General features: G+C 39.0%; 1 long non-coding RNA gene across 1 annotated transcript in view; it reads right to left on the bottom strand.

Moving 5' to 3' along the window:
* LOC310900458 overlaps nucleotides 1–19,871 on the bottom strand; it is a 53,046-nt gene that overhangs the window by 1,736 nt on the left and 31,439 nt on the right. The window contains exons 9-12 of the long non-coding RNA XR_014585139.1: nucleotides 10,565–10,659; nucleotides 9,338–9,425; nucleotides 5,067–5,253; nucleotides 4,582–4,729 (exon numbers count right to left, since the gene is read on the bottom strand). This is a non-coding gene — a long non-coding RNA (uncharacterized lncRNA). The remainder of the gene's footprint in view (nucleotides 1–4,581; nucleotides 4,730–5,066; nucleotides 5,254–9,337; nucleotides 9,426–10,564; nucleotides 10,660–19,871) is intronic.

Genomic DNA, 19,871 nt, shown 5'->3' on the forward strand with positions numbered 1-19,871 from the left:
GCGATAAAACAGAACACAGTAACAAGCTGAGGAATTGAACTGGAATGTTTGGAGCATCGTGAATAATGTATCACATATATAAGACCTTAATTTCATCCTAGTAAACTCTGTATATCACACAAAGGTATCCAGACTTTTACACATGCATACAAACATGCACACACATAAATACAAAGGGAGAGGCATATAGAAGAATTTTTATGATCTGAAAATGTATTTCCAGGAAATATGTGTACAAAGAACCAGGACCCAAGCAAGGGACAGCAAAGAAACAGATAAGGAAGAATAGTGTGATGTGGGAAAAACAAGAGCAGTTCAGACAAAACCCTAGGCAAGTGCACACAGTGGAGCAGAAGGAAGGACATAGATGATGCCTAGCTCACCGCAGAGTGCAGTGCAACCATCTGGAGGAGCTCTAACTGAGTCAATAGTTCACAAGTAGCCTCCTTTGGTAAATTTGCTCAGGCACAGTGTCCCACTGATGCAAGAGCTACCTTTGTGAGTGGTTTCTGTAGAGTATTTCCACCACATTCCAGAGGGAAAACTGATAGGCATGTGTTTGAGCTGTCCTGAAGTGAAAGCAAGAGGTTCAGTATAATGTATGGGGAAGAGTTCAAAGTCACATTTAATCCTTGTTTGTTCAGCACATTTGGTGAAATACACTATTTATGCTTTATCATTATTTTGATAATCTGCCTTATTGAACAAATGCTATGACAAATGGACTGTACCTGCTCCTATTTTTCTATCATTGCAAATCAAATTTGCGTTTAACTCCACCAGTTACCAATGTGACCTCTATGTCACTATGTCTAAAGTATAGCCTAAAAACTAATGCTTTCAATAAAAACAAAACAAGTTACCCGCATTTAACAGTTAATGCCCAGACACAGAAAATTGATTATAGGTTATAAGTAGACCAGATAGATAGATACAATTGTTTTTTCATTTAACACAAATAGATCACGGCCAGAGATGGAAGTATTTCATTTCATTTTCACTGAATCTATTACATAAAGTAAACAATAATATTTTAAGTCCTAGTCAATTAATCCATTTTTTGCCTAGAAATTAGTAATTAACTTTTTTGTGACCAACTGCAATAGGAAATTTATGAGGGGCAAAGGCCACCTTGGAAACACAAGGTCTAATGTAGGTACCAATACTGTACTAGAGGTATTTTTCATCCTGCAAAATGTAATTTGTTATTATTCCCCTTTCCAAACTAGAAAGGAACGGAAAGAATTTAGGCCCCTAAAATTATATCTGACTTTTTTAGTCCACAAACTGCCTTCAGCTTATTCTTACCCTCACTCTTCCTCTGTCACAACCATCATTTGTGTGATCACTTCACACTCAGAGACCACAAATCATAGGCGCACTGTTTCAGCTTCAAAATAGGGAGAAACCAAGAGGCAATTTTTCCTCTCAGTTCTAACGAAGGTCCTAATGTTACCCTGGTTCAAGGAAACACTTTATTTTAAACCTGACATCACATATATGGTTAGGTGCTGTGTATACCATGTGGAAACAAAGGTTCAAGAACAATTCAATCCACAGTAACAAAATGAAGGCTGTTCAGTTACCTGCGCTGACTGTGAGATCAGTCTTCCCGTGACACAAGTTCACATTGGTAACTTTACAGTGCGTATTGACCAAATAGTTTCCCCAGACATGAATTTCAGAGCTTTCAAAGGATTGTGGGCATGGAAAAATATGTTCCATTTGGGAGTGTATCCTGTCTGTGCCACAGTGCATGGAATAGCAGATGCTTTTTATACGTCTACATCTAGACCAAAGCATTCACATCCAGCAAGTGCGACCACTGGCATCAATAGGGTTGTTCTAAGTTGCTCCAAAAGAAGAGGTGTCTGAATATTTTTCACAGGTATTTGAACAGAGTAAACTATGATCTCATACAAAAATAGCATTAAGAAAAAGCTAAGTGACAACCATACATGTAGCTCAGAAAAAAACCTCCCTTCAACCAAGGCAACTTCTTTAGCTCTCAGAGTTACCTGCAAGGTCAGCTTCAGTAAGCTGAAAAGTACGTGTACAATAGCAAGAATTTTGCAAGCCTTTTCTGTTAAGTACAGTAGTGCACTTGGAAGATTCATGTGTCAGACATTCCCTGTTTGCACTGTCTGTGCTCTCAATAGCTTTGATTCATGTATTACAGGATTTGTACAAAATCCAACTGTTGGAAGCAGAGTGAAATTTATACATTAAACCTCTTCTGTGTGCTAAAACTCTTCTCCAAAAAAGTTATGGCAGCCCAGAAAAATGGACTGGCAGGAATTTGCCAAGTGTATATATGACTAAATTTCAGGGCTTTGTATAAGTGTGTGATGTGTCATAAGGCTCACCAATGTCAACACATCTGCAGTCAGGATAATATTCCCCTGAGCTCTCTGTCCTTGTTAGATACAGTTGTAATGGCCTGATACTAAGCAAACTCCAGATTTACCAAATGTATTAAGTCTTTATGCAGAATGCTTGGCAGGGATCAGAGCATGGTACATGTTAACAATTATTATTATGAGTTATCCAAGCGTTCTAGGCAAATAACAAGATTTGAGATAAAATCCTGATTCTTTTAAAGACTGGAATTGTTTTCACTGGGTTTGACAGAGATGAGATTTCACTCCTGATCTCTGTCTTAAAAAATCAGCTAAACAAGCAGTAGACAGCACAATGCTGGGAGCATGAGAAGAGATGATAGCAAAGCCAGAGACAGGACTACATGATTATGCAAACTTAATATGAAACATTACTATGCTTTTTCAAAGCAAAGAAAATAATGACCAAATACAGAAAAAGTGAAATAAAGTGTGACTGAATTATATTATTCCTTTTTCATAAAAGGGAAAACAAAGATTCAGAAAGGTTACATCAGTGTCTTAGCTTTTATGAAAACTAGATTACTTAGCAGCTGAAGAAGGAATTTAAGAAGGAAATTTAAGAGCTGAACCTCTGAGAATGAACTGAAGAAAAGTTAAGAGGATAAGGTAAGAATTCTCTCTGGACAGCGAATTTTGAAAGTGTTAACTTAATAACTTTTGTCCAAGGTCAGTTATAGCAGGATTTTGAACTGTCGAGTTCTGACTCCCAGCCCCACAGTCTTAATAGTAGATTTGAAAATACTAGATACTGTCTAGATGCTACAAGTGCCATCTACCTGCCCTGTTTGTGTCCTTGTGTAAGAAGGCGGAATTGAAGTTCTGCATATCACTAGTTTATTTATTTATTTTCCCAACACAGACAAAGAGAGGAAAGAATGCAAAAAGGCTTGGTAACTATTACCAAACTCCAACACAGGTCTGAGATTCCCCTTTGGGGTTACACCAAGATTTATTAAAGCACAGCATGTGTTCACTTATTCCTATCCAAAATGAACTGAAAGGCACTTTGCATCTGCCCTCAAAAAAAGAAAAAAAATGCTTACTTGGCAAACTTTGTTTAAAAAATCTGTTTCTTGCAAGGTTTATCTCTTTGTTTTGTTTATCTTTTTATTTGTTTGGTTAGGGCTTGGGGGGCCTTTTTTGGTTTTGTACATGGGTGTGTAGCTTTCTTCCCCTCCTGTACCCCTCTTCCTCCATCCCATCTGTTGATCTCACTTTAGCACATAGTTTCCCACTTACTTTGCCAAAAATGTATAAAACTTGGGTCGTCTGCTCTGATTTCTTTGTGACTTGTAACTGTATCATTAAACCAACATTTGCTCTGTCATAAAGAAGTCCCTGTAACTTTAATTAGGCTCTTCTGCTCCATTTGCTCTTGTGCAGTTGCAAGTGTGAAGTAATGCTTCCAAATGGAAATGATAGGGAATGGTCCTTATAACAAACTGTGAAAAAGGCCAGAAACATCAGTACCAGGTTTCTCACAGTACCTGGTATTATACTTTCTGCATACATGATGTTTTCCTAGGCAAAATATTTTCCTTATCTTCCATTTCCAGAGCCCCCTTCTCTCCCCTCCATCACGCCCTTATTTTTTAGTTTTTTTTTTTGGACAAACGTACTCCAAATCCTCAAATCCTCTCAGAAACACAGGAAAACAGGCCATTCCTCAAAAGTTCAGCTCACAAGCTATGAATATGAGCCATACAGCAGCTTATTAGTTCCCTCATTTTCAGTTAGGTTCAGGGTCTCTAATACTACTCTACTGCATATTGGGAGTTGGAAAAATAACCTGAAAAAGCAAGTTCCCATCTACTATGTTCTCCTGCATTAGAATCCCTAATATAGGGAGGCAATCATAACATTTACATACAAAGTAACACTACATGATTAGTATGGGAACAAATTTCCATAAAGTCTAAAAAGAAAATGGTGCTGAAATAAGGAAATGTCACCAGTCAATGGAATTCAAAATCATTTTTCCTTATTAAAGTGATCCTTTACCAAATATAATATGTATAGGTAGACCCAGTGGATACAACATTTTCTAACCCTCAAAGTGATTGTGACGAAGCATATCCAGTTAAAAAAAAAAAAAAGAAAAAAAAAGTAATCACTAATTGAAATGCAAAGGCCCTGGAGAGATTAGGAGACTTGTTAAAAGAGTTGAGGTGAAGAATACCTGAGTAGTCCTGCTCCAGGGTACCCTGGAGGAATTCACAGGCATCTGGAAGGACAGAACCACATCGAAGCAGCAAATTTCCTCATAGAACAAAACCTGGGATATTCTCCCATGGGCAGCAACTCCCTGTTCCTCCAGCAGTTGCACACTAGAGATCAGGCAGTATTTCAGAGAATGTTCTTTGAAATCCAACCTAGTTATTTTTGTTGAATTACTTTATCTCAGTAAACAGGTCTTCTTTGAAAAGGAATGTTTACATACTAAGCATTTTAGCACAAAAACATAACATCGCTTTATCTTTGAAATGGAACAAGGACAGCGGTATTTTCTCTTCTACCCTGTGATCCCTTCTCATTTCATCATCATTTCTAATTCACTTTTTATGTTTATATGCATTCAGCAGGTGTCAACACCACCCTGCAATAAAGCTATAATCATTACAAGGTGTTCCCTTCCATTGGCATGTATTTAAAGGATATTTTTACCTGAATGAGTTGCTTAAAGTCACAGCTGATTTGAAGAACGGAAGCTAAATCTCCAAATGCTAGTATTTTGTTTTGAATGTAATATTATCTTCCAGTGTTGGCAGGTGGATTTTCCCAGTATTCCCCACAATTTCTTATATGTAGTATGAACCCAGAGCTATGATCCTTCCTCTGAAGAGCTTATACCCTGAAAGAACAAAAGACAGCATAACCAAAAGATCCATAGACAAATATGCTGGCCAGGAAATGAATGACCACTCAGCAATCCTGAGCAAGTGTGTTTCATTATAAAACCCACAGGTTTATAAGGAGACAGAACATAACTGTGACAAAAACAGGAAACCTATAAAATCCTGCCTCTAAATCCATTGCCTCTTGAACAGAAATATCTTTTGCCTCGCCTTCTTTGAGGAAAACATACCTCAAGAGTGAAGCATCTAGAGACCATTCTGGAGTAGCTACTGTTGTAAATTGCAGCCCCATTAACACAGAGGTCCAAGATATGCCAAAAGCAGACAAAACACAATTGCATGTTTTCACTCAAGCCTAGCACTGAATACATCTATGCTAGGTCTCATGGAAAGGTAAGTATGACCTGCAGATTTACTCCTCCACTGTGTTCACAGCATTTATACAGTATAGAAAGTGTAAACTCTGAAGAGGTTTCCTGCCTTGGAGTTATCTGGCCCTGAGGAAAGCAGGGCTCCTAAAGGCTGCACTAACTTAGACCAGTGGACAACCAGGTGGACTTGGACATAATCCCCAGCCGTGATCCCTCTCCCAGCTCTGGGCATGCTGAAGGCAACCCTGCTGGTGCCCATTTTAACAGGCAGGGTGTAAACCACTATGCACAAAGAAAATAAAGACGACACTGTCAAAATCTAACCACGCCAGCAGATTTCTTCTGCACCCTGACAAGGCTCTAGTAGACGTCTTTGCTACTGTAAAATTCACAGAATATAAAACAACCATGACACCTAAATATACTGAGCAAACAGCAAGGAAATTATTTCACTTTGATCCACTATTTAGTCAAGAGTCTGAGTGACCAGGTATCTCTAGGTTTCTCCCTAGAATCAGAAATTGATAGATGTTGCTTTTCCAATGACATACAGAAACTTTTTTTTTTTTAAACCAATGAAAATGTGGTATCTTGAAAACAATATGAAAAGTATATATTATCAAACCACATGAGCTTCCCTCTAAAGTCCTCACACACAAACACAAAAAAGAGAAAAACACAATAGGCTAATTTCTCAACAAAGGGCTGTGCATTTTCCCATTTTAAACTGTTTATAAAAACTGAAATCCAGTCAAACTATATTGAGAAACAAGGACTTTCAATTCATCCATGCCTCTTCCTTCAAGCATGCCTTTCACCATCTAAGAAAATCCCAAACAATAACAACATACTAAAAAGCCCCAAATTTTGGCTAAGTTTCCAGCTGCTAATTTTGTCTGTCATGAGCTGCCATTGTCAGTCTGAGGGAGGGATTGTTCCCAACTTAAAAAAAAAAAAGGGGAAGAAAAAAAAAGTAAAAGATGCAAAATATACTTAAAGTAACATCTGTGTTTTCTGATTTTATTAAAGCATTTTGTCTTTGTTATACAGAAATAACAAAACACTGAGCCCTTCCCATCAGTATTCATGACGTCTGCCTTTTCATACAAAACCCTCTGAAAGAAAATTCCCCCTGGAAAAAAAAAATACTTTCCTTATAAAAAAACAGATTGTGAGACAGATGATTGTATTGTTTAATCAAATTTCCATCTGAAAACTCTTTTCCTAGTTTTAGATTTAGCTCACCCAGCAAGGCACAGGCACTTGGAAAGACATGGAAGTATAAAGTAGCAGCTCCTCCATTTTATTATCTCCCTTGAGCTTTGCAATTGGCAAATGAAAAAGAAAGTGGGGAACAAAAGTACTGGACATAAATTAAGCCCTGCTTTTTAATGTTCAAACTGAATTTTCTTTATTTTTTCTACAGCTGTCAGATAAGCAGGGTAAAACCACTAATGCATGTTTAATATATAAAAACTCATAATGTTCAGTAGCACGACCTCCATTGGAGACATTAGTTCAGGCCAGTGAACTTGGAGCAAGCCAAGTGTGGAAATGTGGAACTGGGCCAGTGACCCCCACCAGTGCCTGTCATATCTGCTGAAAGCAAACTTGTCAAATATAGAAGGGGCAGAAGGAGGACAAGAGTATCCTTAAACCAGGGAGCAGCAACAAAGCAAAGATGCCCATCATCTATTCACAGCTGTCTGTTGTTCAGTAATGGCTCTGGCCGTCTCAGGAACAAAAAGTCTGGTTGTAGCCTCAACCTTTCAACCTTGTCCAGTCTGGGGGCCTTTCATTTCACAGACTCCCCAAAGCTGATGAGTGATCATAAAGCTATGATACGTTGCTTGCTGTTATTATCTCTTCAAATGTACTCTGTACCAAGCAGAAGCAGAATAGAGTATTCCCAGGCCTGTTAGCCTGCCACGATGAAAGAGCCACTGTTCTAAAAAAACAAACACTTCATGCTCCTCATTCTCCAGGCCTTCCTGCAGACCCTCAGCAGGACTAAGATTTCTTAGTGGTCTGCCACTGTTTTACTCACTCTGCTGAGGAGAAAGACAAACAAACAAACAAAACAAAAACCAACCAACCAAACAAACAAACAAAAAAGCCCACATGTTGCAAGCAGTGGTGACTGCATACTACCTTCGTTTTCTTAGCTGATTCTGTTGTCAGCAAGATATCAATGGTTGCTTTGTGAAAGCAGATCTCTGGGGTCTGTCTGTTTTCATCTATGACTCCTGATAGTTACCTACCTACGTTACCTATCTATTTGCACATTAGCAATTGTATCAGATGTGAATGACCCTTACTAGAGAACACCATAGTTGTTCTTTACTAACACAAGTGAGAATGCTAGTGCTTACCATTTTCAGGTCAAAAATATCATATTAGGTTTTATGGTTTGGGAGATCTATTCACAAGAAATAAAGTTTGATTGCAAAAAAAGAAGATACAATTTTATCTTCTTCAATGTTAATTCTTGCAGATCAGACAAGAAACCTGATGTTTCTTGCTATATAAAGACCTCTGTGAATCTGTCCCAAGTGTCTTACACCCTACTGTGTAGACAGCTTAGATGTTTGTTTCTGATCACTTTTTCTTATTGTAACATAAAGTTATATTGTGGTGATTTTCAGGCTTCTTGTGCCATGTTCCTAAAAAGAAGCTTCTTAGAAGTGTCATTTCCAGGATGGGTATTTTTAAGAAAAAAATAAACATTTTTAAAGTTCTCATTTTGTTTACTTTATTGTATAAGAATTTCAGGTAAGTAAACCTTAGTGTTTTGAATGAAATGCACTCTACCAAAACACATATGTACAGTATTTGCACATGCATTCTTGAACAGGACACATATTGTCATGTATATAAGTTCTGGTTTTAGTCCTAGAGAGGTAGGGGAGGCTAAAATTCAGGCTAATGCACCTAAGAATGGATTATCAATGAAGATTTTTAAGTAAATGACCTATATGCTAGTGCTTCCTCTTGAGTAAACTTTGCACACTTGAGAGTAGCCTCATTTTTGCATCCAGGCTGAACTCTCCTGCTGAGAATTCTGAGGTCAGTCTCAATTCTGCAGGAAACTGAGCTACTCTACGCATGAGCAATGAAAGAACACATTTGTTTCTTCCAAACATCTAGGAAGAACTCTGGAAAAATTAAAGAATTAATACTATTTATATGACAGCCAGACTTTAAAGTTAATAGTTAGTATTAACAGTCAATAAGGTTTGTTTTTTTCCAATCTTGCTTTTACTGTGTGTCAAACACACCAGATAAAATTTAGCAACGCATCATTTAAGTGGCATTACCTTTTCAATAAACTCTACAGCCAGAGAAACTATATATATATATATATATATGACTATACACCAATTGTTATCACATCAGGACTTTACACTACAAAAAAAAAAAAAAAAAGAGAAATAATTTCATAGGTACATAAGTGATATAATCCTTGTATAGTAGGTATTTCCCTACAATAATCAAGTCCACTGAACCACAAAGAGGAAATCAGAAATGAGTCCATCTAATGAATGTAATTTGTATTTTCAGAGAAGTTCTGGAAATGTAATTAACAAATTCTTCTTGTAAATGTAATCCCTTAAAGTAAACAGGGTGGACCATGGTCATCCTTCTGCCTTATTACTGTTTCCTACTTTAAAAAGAAGAGGTAATTACTGAATCCTGTCAAAATACTCACAGCTTTACAAGCCCTGGGAATGACTTCAGAGCATTTGGACTGGTGAAACAAGCCTCTGCTGCCACTCTCTGAGATCTCTGATCCTGCTCTGGACACCAAAAAAATATGAAAAGATTAGTTTCCAAATATACACCTTTACTACTAGTCCCACCTATTGTTTATTATGAAGCTTAGTTTACTATGTTTATTATTTACTATGCAGATTACAAATAGCACTGAGAATGTTTAGAGGATCCTGAGATAGAAGGCAATTGAGACAATCTGAGATAGAAGAAGGGGATTATCGTTGGCAAATCGAGCTGGAGAATAGACCAACCCAGACCAGGCCTCAGCTGAAAGACAGTACCTGCAACTAACATGCCAGACACAGTTATAAGTATGCTGAGACCGAGCTATTTTACGGGCATAGGGCTGAGGCTAAGATGACTCGACCAAAACACATATCTAGGGTGATAAGCAGGAATTGAGAACTGACAGGACTGGAACAGATTAGAGAATATGGGCCAAAAGAGAAGCTGCAAGATGGAAACTGGAAACCAGACCGAGATGACTATAATGTAGTTTCCACCAGAGATAAGCTTTTTCTCCTACAGCTCACTGCTGCTGACAAATATCTGTCAACCTATTCCAACCAGGAGGGGGTCACGTGTTACAATTTGCTCTTATGACCAGAATCTCTGCAGCTTGACCAGTCTGTGCACTGCATTTGAAAGTTAAAGCCATGCTGCTGAACCTGTGGTTATCTTTGGGTGGGAGCTTTAATTATACATTTTGCTTCCTTAAAAGTAGGAGATTACAAACTAATTTATGGAAACCTCTAAACACAGAGCATTAACAAGACAGCAAAATCAAGTTTTCAGGATTTCTGAACTTTGAGAAGTCAGAATTAAACTTGGCCAAACAACATTAATTGAACTCTCCATATGAAAGGATCTGTACGAAAAAAAAAAAATCATCTCTTTCATTGGTAAGCCTCTCATCCTGTGGCAAGGAAAGTATCCCCTGATTCCAACTGCAAGTCTGAATGCCCAGTGCCTCTGCAAATAAAAGCCCAAACTCTAAGGCTGGGCACTCAGAAGGTGAGGCACTTTCCATCGGAAAAGATGTACAGAATTGCTTAGGAACTCTGTGGGACAGACAGAGGACAAAACACTTCTCAGCATCCTATACAGAAAGGAACAGACAGCCCTATTTTTGCAGTGGCATTTCCTCTCATTTATTACTCACCTTTCAGCTGTTCAGGCTGCAATACTGAGTCTTCAGTGCTCAGTCCAAACTCACTCCTGAGCAGGTCTATCATGTCAAGTGAACTAAGCAAAGACCTGTAGAAAAACAGTGTGATCATGCCATTAAAGACTGTATCCTACTGCATCCACACAAGCGGAGACAATTCACATTTAACAGGCAACCTCAAGCCTAGTATTTCTTAAAACCTGAAAGCTTGGTTTTTGCATTTTAAAGTTCTGCTAATATTGTTTTGTGCATATAGTAGCATAAATGTGTATTCCACGGCTCTGTCAGACTGTAAAATGCATCAATTTGGAGTGAGAGGATTCTTTGACCACACAAGCTCCTGTCACTCAGCTGGGATAGTATGGAGTATTTGGCTCAATTTCACAAACCGTATGTGCATGTGCCCTCATTTCCTTTTGTATTTTTGGCTCTGCCATCCAAAGGGTCAGAGTGCGTTACTGAACCTAATGAAAACCTCCCCACATCTGGGCAGTAATCTCTTTCCTTTTACTAGTTGTAAAACGGATAAGAAAAGTACTCTCCATTTAAAGGTCAGAATGGGAGTAGCACACCCAGAGATGAGACTCTCTTTCCCTGATCTAAGAATTACTGATAGTGCAATTGGGGGAGCTTTGCGATATTCTTTTAGCAGATCACATTCCCTCACACCCTTCCTTACATGCCTCCCTCCTCTCCCCATCCATTTAGATTTGTTTTCACTTTCCTTGTCTCCTTGTTATTTTGGGGGAAATGAGGTGGGAAGTGCTTGTTTGTTTGTGGACCATTTGGCTAGATTGGTTGCATACCTGAGTCATTTCCCATTACACTGATATTAGACACTCCTATAAACCATAATGCCTTTTTCTATTATGTTCTTAGCCTACTGACTGGAGATTTTAGCCAGAAGCTACTTCCTTTCCATGCTACCTGTTTATCCTAAGACTTACATTAGTCTTATCCTAAAACTAATAAACATTTCAAATATAGGACAAAGTCTGGAATTCTCAGGGTTTCAACAAAATCAGTGAAATTTGAAAGGTTTCTCACTGGTGTTTTATGAAAGTTCATATTTCAAAAGGTCTGCAATAGTTGATTTAGTTTTGTCAATAGCAAGTTACATAGTTCTTTTTTTCTACAAAGTTACCTTTCTTCATTATTTTTAAGGTATGGTTCTATATCTGATGAAATTGCAGTAATTCATATAGAATTTTTTAATGCTTAAAATGTATTTGTAGGTCCATTTCATTGCAAATAGCATTATTTTTTGTTTGTACCAACAACAAAAAGTCAAAGTAGATTAATAATAATAATAACATTTATCCGCAGTGCAAATGGCTTTATGTGGTCTGCGTTCCTCTACATACTGTGACCAAGTCTTTGTTCTGTCTCATAATTCATCAGCCTGCTTGTAAAAGAATGGTCCTCTATGGTGTTTGGTTACAAAACAAACAAACAAACAAACAAACAAAACAACACTACCCTTTAAGTGGAATTTTATAAATTAACTGACAATTTTGGATGTACAATCACTGTTTGGATGAAAACTACCCATCTTAGCCTGTTAAGTGTCTCTGAAAACGCTTCAGATTTCTTATATGTCACCAGTTCCAATTCTGTCTAAAGACGTACTTTTTCCTGAGTGCCATCTCTTCAGTTTGTCTCTCTCTGCTTCTCCCCTGTACCACAAACATGTATCTCATTAGACTACATAACATCCATGTTTAATTATCCTTAGCAGACTAAAAATTGCCAAATTCCATATGGCTGATCTGTCCAACCTGCCAAGTTTGTCATGATTTATTCAGGAAAAAAATGGCAATTTACAAAAACAAATTCTTTGTTTCCCCACAGAAAGACCAGTTTCTATTCTCTGAGCCAACAAAACTAGAACTAAACAATATGTACAACAGAAGCAGATGTAGCTATTATGGTGTGGCCTGGTGCTTTCAGAAAAGGGACAGCATGAGTAAAATTAATGCATTAATACATTTATTTCAATGTGTTTAACCTTTTCTACTTAGCATCACTCATGTTGTTATTTCAAGTGTAAAAAAATTTCGACTTCTTCACCCCAGTTTGCTGGTCTGCAATCCCACCACCAGAAGACTGCATTGTTATGCATATAGAAAGAAAAAGCCTGAGAACACACACTTCTAAGTATAGTCAGTGGGAGCCTTCAGCTCATAAGCAACAATCTCTGTTGTTGTAAAATTCAGCATTAAACCAATGGATCTATTTTGTATCAATACACTTTAATTGGTTTTCTGGATGACATCTCCACAGAATAATGCCAGGATCAGTAGTGAGTACCAGGGCTGTATTAGCAGAGTAAACATTAAGTTATTATGTCCTTTTCAGGGAAAACAAAAGTTACTCTAGCTTGAAGCCATATGGCGTAGAAGCATGTTGACATATCTCAGCAATAAGGGGTTATGTTACAGAAGGGACCGTGTTGAAGAGATCAGAAGGGCTGGATTGGCTACTTGACCAGTGTCACATCACTGAACTCAGCGCAAAGAGCTTGAACAAAATGACATGAACTCATCTGCGACCACTGTCTAGGAGCGGGGACCTTTAACAATGGCAGCACCTGCCAGATCGCCGTCCTCCTCCCCAATAAAGTCACCAACAGCCCCCTCACTGTTCTGTCATGTGCCTGGCACAAGGCCCCTATTGTTATGAGCCACTCTCACTCCAATAATTTCTCCTCTAAATGACACTGCACCACCACAGGTCATTTCAAGGGGGCTGAAAAGAAAGATTTTGCATCTGTTTTGAGTTGTAGGCACCAAGGGGGAGGGGGTTCAAAACCCCTTGATAGCTGGCAAATGGTAATAGCAAAATGTCCCTATTGTTTGTGCCTGAACAAACAACCATACTACATGAGAGTTTTTATTGTCCTCAAGGCAATCTGCCACGAATGCTCTCCTTTGCCCATACTCTACAAAGAGAGGGAAAAAAAATCACCACAATAGTCACAGTTAGGAAACCTTAGTGAGAGTTTAATGACCAGCTACCAACTAATGGATGGTGAGTAACATATGGCAGAGCTTGGCCTCTTCACATATTGATTAAAAATAATTTAAAATTTAAAGCCAAGTTTGTTTGACAAGATTCCAGCTTCTCAGCAGCCACTTAACAATCTGAATAAACCTGAAGAGGAAAAGCTTAAATTCTAACCTAAGGCAAAGCAGAACAAACTCATTGTCACATTACATAATTGAATCTCTTACATTCACCCAAGATTAACAGCCAACACTTCACAATTTTTCCTTCTACCTAGAATATTTGCTGATGTAAGCAGCCAAGAAACTCTGTAATATTTGGTAACTTTTTTAGAGTGCCCTTATTAGACTTTTGTTACACACACATGACCATTAATGTCCATATTCAAGGCCTGTTAGCCATATTTTAACCACATAATATTATTCAACACAACAGAATGATTCTATTCTTATGTCCTCGAACCACCACTTGAGTTAAATGGTCATATTTTTATAAACGTCTTTGTGTCCTTTTCTAGCGTGATGAATGTTAGAAGCTGGAGCACTTGAGATAATTGTTGCTACTGAATGGATTTAAAGTCTAAATGGATTACTTTTTATTCGCTTTCAAAACCAGCTACACGTACTCTAGAAAATAGATCAGATAACAGCATACAAATTGCAGTACCTGTATCTACAAAGAGTCAGATGTGCAGCCAAGAAGATTCCAAGTCAATGAAAGGACCAAAAAAAAGCACTGGTACTGATTTTTAAATGTTGATTATTTGGAAAAGGAAAGGGGAAACATTCCTCACAACCCAGCTACAAACACAGTAAGGGTCTGGGTAAAGACTTTGGATATTTGTCGTCACATAAATTGGTGGTTAAAGCATTAAGTTGCTATCAGGCAAGCTGTAATCTGCGCTTGATTTCTGCACTGAGCTGCTCCATAACCTTGGCTGAGTCACTTCATCTCTGGCTTCTCTCTTACTCTTTTGGCAGTGGCTGCTGCAAAGTGCACCAGCCTTTGACGAGGCTCTACCTATTAATTCAACACAAAAAACATTCCTAAAAGGGGAGTAACTGAGCTGAGGCTTTCACTAGTTTTCAGCCCCATCATAAACATTTGCCTTACATAACAAAAGCAAATGGCAGGCTTTTAGAAGTTAAAAATTTGTCCTTTGTAGAACGTAACACCCCAAGTAACCCAGAGAACACCACAGCCAACCTAAAGTAACACTGAGCCATAGAACCTGCATCATTTCCACAGGCTACTATGGGTCAGTTGTGCTGGCACAAACTGCAGTGTGCAGGGAAGACAAATACTAACATTAGCACAGCTCACCTAGCTCATGCAAATTGTTGTCAGAAGAAGCAGCAATACCCAGGAGGAGTACTGAGGAGACACTGAAGGTAATGGAAGGGAGGTGTTAAAAGGCATGGCACTGATGATATGATAGCATATATAAAAGGATAATTGCAAAAATGATGGGGAAAGAAATCTTATGTCCCTTTCTGAGTAGTAGTAGTAACATGAAAGGAATAGACAGCACAAGGCTGGGGCTGCAGTTAGGATGGGCTCTTAACCAACAGACAGTTGATTACATGTTTTAGGAAATACAGGGCCCTGCTTCAAAATGTTTCTTGGGGACTCATGTTGTTTACATGTGAAATTACAGAGCCAGTCTTGTGTTCAGCTGAAGTACCCGTGACAAGAGGTAGAGGACATGCCCTTGCTTTGCTCTTAAAAAATCTTTATTTACATTGCAAAGCAATTCACAAAAACAGCCGGAGTTGATCTTGTGAGTACAAAGTTTAGTGTGATGGGTCTTGAAGTATTCCAATAATACAAATTGTATTCCAATAATACAAAAAAATAACCAAAGTAACATTCAAAGTGACTTCATATTTTAACAGATTTCACTTGATTACATCTGCCCATTTCTCTTACTGGAAGTACTAAATTACTCATAAAGGACAATAATTTCTAGAGTTCTTCTATTACCCCAGCACATTAGTACATAACAGAACTTCAAAAGGGATTAAGGCACCCACTGATGGAGACAGAAATAGAGCTTCTAAACTGCCACAGAAGTTAAGCACCTAACTTGTTTCAATGCTTAAAAAAAACAACAAACAACCACCACACAGAAAAAAAACACTGGATATCAAACGCCATCTTTAAGCACCTATGCATGTGTCAAAATCTGTCTAGTGACCATGCATTATTAACTGCAGAGTGCTGCTCAGACACAACAAAGAATGATTGTTGCATTGTACTGATTGGAAACTGGAATGCAGCAAGAGATTTTTCTGAGGTCACACAGGAAAATCTGTGTCAACACCAGGATTAGAACTGAGATCATCTGGCTTCCATCTCCACAAAATCATCCTTCCTCTCCAAAAATATTAATTTTCTAATAATAAAAGCCACTACATGAAGGGGTGGTCTTCTGTTTTTGTCTTTTAACTTCAAAAATATGAGAATGATCAGCTCTGGTCCTCCCTGCATTTGGGCATCCTAGATACTTCTTGAGCACAGCCAATGCACACTGAATTCAGGAAAGAAATTAACAGCTTCATTCTCATCTCATCCATTCCCCTTCATGCTCCCTATTGACAAGCAACATAAATTAGGATTTGATTCAAACTAATCCATTTGGCACACCTACTTCTTTTAGGTAACTGTGGAATCTGACCACATCCCAGCCGTTAGTGTATTTTATAATCTACAGGGCAGGAAGTACTGCTTTCCATCAACAGATGGGGAACAAAGGTATAGGTTAATAACTTGCTCAAAATCAGACATAAGGTAGGGTTTTCAAAATTGTCTCCTAAATCAAGGCAATGCCTTCCTCTTGAATCAGCCTTCCTCTAAAAATATTGAAGGAGATAACTGGGAGTCTATGGGGATGCTGGGATCATACATACTAACTCATAACAGTCAAGCTTAAAACACCAAACATATATAAACTTGAATTAAAATTAACTGGGAATTTGAATAGTTCAGCTGAAAGGGGCCTTCAAAGATCCTCTAGTCCAACTGTCTGACCTTCAGGGCTAACCAAAGGTTAAAGCATATTACAGAGGGCATCATCTGATTGCCTCTTGAACACCGACAGGCTTATATTTAATATAGAATACATTAAAGATTCTTTATTTGATTTTCATGTTTATGATAACAGAAGTGTGCCACATTGGCGTGAACACAGAACAACTTCAACAGAACAGCAGCTGCCAGGTGAACTTTCCAGCAGACCATAGATATGGACTAAACAGACAGTGGAATTGTTTTCTTGACACTGGCATAAGAAATGGTTTATAAGTCTGGGATTTTTAAAGCAGAATAAAACTGAGAAGCTTGAAGAATGTACATAAATTCCATCCACAGAAGAACATCAAGTGTACCACCATTTCCTTTCATCCCATTGAATATTGCCCATAAACACAATTACAGTTTATATATGTATGCAAAAACTATTTGTCATTACAATAAATTAAAATCTCCTGTCTGCAAAGAAAAATAATACAACCTGGGAGTGCACTTGGAAGCCATTATGGACTGTCCCCATGCTCTGGTAGGGCACATTACAGCTGAAATAGCTATGTGTTAGGGCAAGTGCAGAGAAACACGACGCTGAAGAAGGGCAAGGGAAGGCAAGGGAGAAGGGCTGCAGCCTTTGCACCTCCTGAGGACCTTGGGTCTTTCTACCCAAGATCAGGGCACTGGAAATATTTCACCATGCCAAATATTCTCCAAAACGAAAGAAAAGGTAGATTAAGAAATCCCCAACAAACTTGTCCAATCCTGCAGCTTATTGATCACTGTGAAGATCTGCCTGAAAAGGAAAGGAGGACACCCAACACTTCCCAGGGGAAGTCAGGGAAACACAGGCATTTGTATAACATTTGCAAAAACTGCTTCTGCCGCAGATATTTTAGGGCCACGGAGGACTTCCTCCGCCCTTCCTTGCCCCCCCCCTTTTCCCAGCGGGTCAAGTAGAAGTCTGCTGCCCTGAGCCCTGCTATCTTTCTTAGCAATCTGATTAACATATGGACACACTCTGGCTTGCTAAAAACAGGAAATCAATTTGAAAGGCAAGACAAATATTATTTGCTTTCTTCCCATCTGCTGTGATATGTGAACACGCCTGCTTTCAGCAATGATACAGGATTATTGATTTAGGATATTTATAGTGTATATGCTGTTATCAGGCCAGCTATCAAAGGGCTGTAGGAAAGGCTGTTTGACCCTACAGGCTGTTTAAATATGTAGTCACTTAAAAAAAAAAAAAAAAGGGAAAAAAAGAGTCAGAATTTCTTATTCAAGTTGACAGCAATACTATTTCATGTCATGCCTAAAGATACCATTTCCTGCTTTGCCATCTACTTCTGTTTGATTGCAAGTCAAATTAAATGTAATTGTTAAAGGCCTCTCCTGTCTGTATGGTGACCCCAATGCATTTCCAGGCTACTGATTTGACCTTCCAAGCCTGCAAAAAGCTGGTTTTCACAGCACCGTTGCCTGTTTAGCCATAATCAGTCTGAGTCACTTTGCTAGAGGGGGCACAAAAAGCCAGAGGACCCTTTACCATAAGCACAGGCTGTCTTTTAAAATAAATGAGTTTTAAAAAGACCACGTATAAATAATCAAACCCAATAATTCTGAAGTGGCCAAAGATAACCATCTAAAAAGAGCACAGTGTGTTCCCAACAGAAGCCTGGACTGAAATGCGAAACAGTGGATTGGAGTGCTGCTTAGAGTATATAAGCACTATCTTTCATAACAATATTGCGTTCAATCTATACGCTCTTCTCCATATTACTCAAGCCTTACTGAGAGGAGAAGAAAAAAAACGAAAAAAAAAAACACGACACTTGTCAGGATGGCTTATTTTGCCATGTAACCCAAGTTAATGAGAGGGAGATGGTCCATGCACAGAGATCACAGCAGGAGCATCTCCGCAACTAATGTGCAGTCTCCCACAGCCATAAGCTACAACGTGCACCAACCTGCACAAAGCTTGCATCCATCCAAATAAGAAGCAAAGATATAACACGAAGGATATGCCCCATGAAGACAGATCAGCTTTGGGACATGCCATACTACTTCTACGATGAGATGATCTGCTTAGTAGATGAAGGACTAATAGGCCGAGTCCAGTCGCATGACATTCAACTAGGGCAAGTGCCAGGTCCTGGCAAAGTTATGGGGTCATAACAACCCCATGCAGTGGTACATGCTCAGGGAAGAGTGGTTAGAAAATTGCCTGGCAGAAAAGAACCTGGGGGTGTTGGTCGACAGCTGGCTGAACGTGAGCCAGCAGCATGACCAGGTGCCCAGGAAGGCCAAGAGCTGCTCCAGAGTGTGCAGAGAAGAGCAACAAAGCTGGTGAAGGGACTAGGAAGCAGGACTTAAGAAGAGTGACTGGGCAATTGGGGTTGTTCAGTTTCCAGAAGAGGAGGTTGAAGGAAGACCTCATCGCTCTCTACAACAATCTGAAAGGAGGTTGCAGCAAGGAGGGTGTTGGTCTCTTTTTCAGGTGACAAGTGACACAACGAGGAAACAGTCTTGAGTTGTGCCAGGGGAGGTTTAGACTCGATATTAGGAAGAATTTCTCATTAGAATTAGGAAAAAAGTCCTCAAGCACTGGACAGGCTGCCCAGGGAAGTGGTGGAGTCCCCGTCCCTAGAAGTATTTAAGAGACATGTGATGTGGCACTAAGGGACATGGTTCAGTGATGGGACCCTATAGGGCAGGTTGATGGTTGGACTGGGCGATCTTGAAGGTCTTTTCCAATCTAGATGATTCAATGATTCTGTTCTAGGGACATCCTCACAGTTGACCCATATTTTCTAAAACATTTGTAAGCATGACTTCATATCAAGGAAAATGAAATTTTCCTAATTTGCTGATCCTTCATGTCAGATGTTGCCATTTCAATTGTCTTTACTAACTCAATTATTTCAGACTCTCTGCAAACTCAGGCATACAGCCACACTTCAGTTTCCTTCGTGTTGAAAACATCTTGCTTTTGACAATGTAAATGGAAACTTGGTTGTCTGAATGAATTCTTATCATCTGAAGTCCTACCACCTCTTTTCCGGGGTAGCTGTATCTCCTAGGAGGCATGTTCCACAGGTGCCGTTTAAAGCCATTCTTGCAGTTAGCCACAATAGAGAGTAACTGGTTTGGATGGTTCCCTTGCACATGAGCCAGGCACCAGTCTCTGCTCTGCTGTTTGTCTGGGCACCCAGTCTGTCATCTGTCTCATGGAAGATCCTCTGGCCAGCAAGCATTCATAGGATAACACGTA

The sequence above is a fragment of the Anser anser genome (assembly GCF_964211835.1).
Source record: "Anser anser genome assembly, chromosome: 5".
Classification (NCBI taxonomy): Eukaryota; Metazoa; Chordata; class Aves; order Anseriformes; family Anatidae; genus Anser; species Anser anser.